The 4,670-nt window shown below is 43.7% G+C and overlaps 1 long non-coding RNA gene across 1 annotated transcript in view; it reads left to right on the top strand.

The window, feature by feature from the left end:
- The first annotated feature begins 705 nt into the window (after positions 1-705).
- Positions 706-4,670, top strand: part of LOC125305070 — a 16,467-nt gene continuing 12,502 nt past the window's right edge. Inside the window, exon 1 of the long non-coding RNA XR_007195331.1 lies at positions 706-749. This is a non-coding gene — a long non-coding RNA (uncharacterized LOC125305070). The remainder of the gene's footprint in view (positions 750-4,670) is intronic.

Below are 4,670 nucleotides of genomic sequence, written 5' to 3'. Positions count from 1 at the left end.
CAGAGGACTTGCATTTCAAAGCAGCATGTGGTGAAGACTTAAGCCTGATATACATGGGTCCCTTGGCTTCAAAGTGACCTGTGCCTTGTGCTTGACTTTAAGGAAATGAATTATAAACTGATGGAGAGGGAGAAGCAAGGTTGGGACCTTAGGCCAAGACCATAACTGGATCAGGATGATATAACTTTAATTAAAATATCATCACACACACACACACACACACAGACACACATGTACAAAGCCAACACATCATCGCACACACACAAAGCCAACATATCTCAGCGTGTCTGTGGGAAAATAAACATGACATGAGGAATAGTAGTAATTGATAAAGGGAACCAGGAATATTATGAGTATGCTGATATGCACTTTTGAGGAAATGCACTAGGTACTGATAGGGCCCTGCACGCGATGTGAAACAGATGTCAATACTGTAGCCCATGCCATGGAGCACAGCACAGTTATTACTAGGGCTGTGTATTGGCAAGAATCTGGTGAGACGATACATATCACAACATGGGTTACGATTCGACATATTGCAATATATTTCACTGTTGTGCGAAAGGCGATATATTACGATTACGACAAGTCTCACTTTATAATGAAGACACCATCATACGCATAAAATGTAAGACAAACAATTCAGTACACTGTACATTACAGTTCTGCCACAACTCACAAACACTTTTACTTTTTGTTTAACAGCCGAGGCCCCGCACAGAGACCAGGGACCGAACATCACCTTGAAGGTGAGTTCCCAATTCTGATCCAGTAAACTTTTTTTTGGTCAAATTACTCCTCACAGTCCTAGCTAGGGTGTGGGCCTTCAAAGAGACCCCAATGTTTGTACACTGTTCGGGCTCAGTAAATGCAAAACATATGTGAAACACAGTGGCTTGGAGTCATTAACAATCCCAGGCAATCAACATGTTTCTTCAGGGACATACTGTAGAAGAGAGGCGTGTAATTTGATTGCCTTTTAAGTTCAAATATCAACAACCTTTCACTAGCATCGTGGGCTGCATTCTTTACTCTCCTACTGTAAATGTTTAATTAGTCGACCTTGTATTGCTTATAAGTCACCCGGGGGTGGACACATATTAACAGCCCTTATGTGTTTGCTATGAAATCTCTCCACACGTTGCTTTTGTACGGAGATGAGGCACACCAAATACAAACAATTAAGAGTTCATAAAAACCAGAGCCCACGCCGATCAGCATGACAGGAGTCTTTTGGTTCAGCGTCTATTCAGTCATTATCAGTGGACTGGGAGGCACGGCTGTCACCCACGTGCAAGATTAGGCCTTTTGGAAGCTCTGGGTTAGACAAGGAGGGCACACCCTACTTCGCCTTTGTTTGAAGGAAAATGCCAAGGAGTGCCAGGCTAAGTTGGAGTACCAGAATCATTTATTTGCCAGGCCGCTTATTGTTGTTTTTTTAAAGATGGCAACCTTTCAGTAATGAAGCCAACCTAACCAATGATTTTATGGGATTTCTGGGGATGTTTAATCATACAGGTTTCTCAGGTCCAACAAGATACTGGTTAAGCAACTTACTGTGACGAGTTGGAGGGAAGGTGGTGTTTGAATATAGCTCCAGTACAGATCAATGTAAAATAACAAGTGACAGTTTAACTTCAACTGTTTTCTTGGAAAACAATGGATTTAAAATGAGTTGAACGTTTGTCATGTTTCACATATTCGGTTTCGATTATACTCATATTCTCGGTCACACAAATATGAGTATGGGGGCCCACTGTCTTGACGTGCTACAGTAGTTGTGAATGGCCTTTATCACTTCTGATGCATAGATGGTGGGGTAAGTGTCTCTCGTGACAGGTGGTTGGAGGGGTTACGAAAAGGTTCCTGGAGACAGACACGCCGTGACACATCCCTGCTTGAGTGTGATGGTAAATAAATCAGAGCAGCGCGGACAGGGAAACAGGCGCGACCTTGATTCATCCTATCATTTCCTGCACAGGGATGCGTTTGATAATACTTTTCAGCACGACCAATCGGATTAGATCATAGATTAGAGCTACTTAGTCAGCGCCTCGGCTCGACACAAGCAGCTGTCCTTGTTGTTCAACTTGCACAGATGCCTCCAGATTTCATCAGTGCCTTATCGCCAGACCAGAAGTGCTTTGTTTTTTTTCTCACCCCCGTCGGATTGCTGAAATGACATGAAGCAACAGTGCAGCAGCCCCAGCACTGTCCCTGGCCCTGTGGTTAGCTTGGTTGTGGCTTTATTTTTAGATAGCAACAGCATCAACATCATCATCACAGCTCTCAAGGGTGGCTTGTGAATGTCGTTTTGTATCCATGGACACACCTTGTTTCAGTTTAGCAATTTCATTATGATGCCGATCAGTGTTATCTTAGGTAAACTTCTAAACTTGTGCCACGTGTAGATAGATTTCCTTGGCCAAGTGTTACTGCAGGAGAAAACATTCAGTCATACTCTTTCTTTTATATAAACAGCAATACTAAAAATACTAAGGAAGATAAATAATCCAAATCCTAGGATTTCCTACCACATTTAATGATATCAATGTGAAGATTGTATCTGTTTCAGGTACCAAGATCTAATAGTGATGTATGATGTTGGAAGCACTTCCTCATTACACATTCTTACTGCCCTCAGCTGCATGATATGTTTTAGAACTTATTTGTGATTCTGCATGATGACATACGCGTGAAACTTTGTTTGGTGCTCAAGTATCTCCATGCTTTTTAAAAAAATGTCATAATGGCATAATCTACCTATCCATATGTCTGCTCCACAAATCTCTCTTTCTCTGACCCCGAGGAAGGACATTAAAATTAAATGGTATTACCAAGAAAGACATGACTAAATGGTGGTGGGGGGACTTTCAAAGGGCCATGGATGAGATATGCTTGGGTTGGCTGCTGGTTTACCTTGTGAAGTGGAGGGGACTTCAGAACTTCCTCTGAGGTCATTTCAAAAGAAATTTAAATTTTCGTTCGCCCAGTGATTCCCCTCCATGGAAGTCGGTGGATCTTGACACACTGGATGTCAATCAATTTGTCATGATGACAGCTTTATTGATAGGACTGCAGTGCATGATATTATTGACACATTAATTGTTCATTTCTTTTTAACATTAATCAAGTCATTCCTTTTAACATTAATCAAAGTATGCATGGTTGTCGCCTTAGTGGTTCGGGAAATGTGTTATTTCACATGTAATGAACAACCTCTAATTTCAGAAATGATCTTAAAATGATGAACTACTCATCCTTATCTTATAAAGGCATTCCATTTTATCGGCATCATATCAGGCTACGAGACCTGCACTTGCCCCCTAATCTGATCATAAGAGGGCTAGGTTGATCCCACCTTAATTTCACCTGCGTGTTGCTACGGGGTCAGGTTATCTGAGCCCAGTGTAAAATAATCACTGACACCGTCGGCGAAGAGGGCAGAGGGAGGGAGAGCCGAATCTGAAACTGGAGCCGACCCAAGGCCCCTCGGCCACGAGACACACATGTCCTCCTAATCAGAACCAGCGTCGCGGGTCAAGGGCGCTGGGGTCCCTCTACGGGGAGCTCTGGAGTCCACTCCACACACATGCAAGAACACACACACACACACACACACACACACACACACACACACACACACACACACACACACACACCATGACTATGTCTACCCCAGCATCCCTGAGGACCTCTGCTAATAGGGGGCACCGCGTGTAAGGGGAGATGATGTACTGTCAAAACAGCCGTGTTTATGTGTCAAGGCCCCTCAGTTAAATTGGCTAGTATTACAACATTGCAGAAATTTGTCAATCCATTCTAAGTACTTAAGTAAAATGGAACTCAATTACTGTACATTCAATGGCTAAGTCCTCTCATTGAGTTCTCCAATGGAAGTAAATGTACTAAATCCATCGGAAGCCTTTCCATTGGTGTTATTGATAACATTGTAGGCTATTTATCCCGTATTGATCACAAAAAGACGATTCAGGTGCCATGTTTGGTTGGTGCCCCTCAGTCGGCTTAATAAAGGACACTGTAATCGGAAGACCAGTCAATAAAGCCAATCTGGTCTCTACGTGACCTCCGATTCACCACTCAGTGTAGAGCTGCAGCATCGGTCAGTCATGCTCCACAGCACGTCTCCTCTCCTGTGTTTGCACATTGAGATGTAATGGCATTTGCCACTTGGGTCATTATGGTGATCAGGGGCACACACACACACACAGATGTGGGGGTGGTGTGTGTGTGTGTGTGTGTGTTTTTGTGGCAGGAAATGCGGTCCAATGCCCTCTATGTTGCCTGCAGTCTGATGTGGTAAATGAGCACTGAGCTGGCTGGCTGGCTGGCTGGTTTGTCCACTCACTGACCAGGCCTGGTCACGGTGGCCTGCTGAACTCTCTCTGCTCTGTCCCCGCCTCACGTCAGGTCAGCTTCTCACATGGTGTCCCTGCATGATGCTGCGAGTAGAACAACATGTTTTCTCGTGGCATTTGTTGTTGTTGTTCTTCTTCTTTTTCTGTCCACTTCGTCACGATCTTCCTCTTCTTCTATTCACTTGCACAAAACACCAATGGCCACCATAGAATGATCCAAAATGAAACCAAAACAACCCATCTGTGGAATAGGAATGTGCCTGTCAGTTAGGGACGTTGAGCATCGTGTAT

Source organism: Alosa alosa, chromosome 12 (genome assembly GCF_017589495.1).
Source record: "Alosa alosa isolate M-15738 ecotype Scorff River chromosome 12, AALO_Geno_1.1, whole genome shotgun sequence".
In the NCBI taxonomy this organism is placed as follows: Eukaryota; Metazoa; Chordata; class Actinopteri; order Clupeiformes; family Clupeidae; genus Alosa; species Alosa alosa.
The sequence above is the reverse complement of the archived record's forward strand: the minus strand, read 5'-3'. Positions and strand labels throughout refer to the sequence as shown.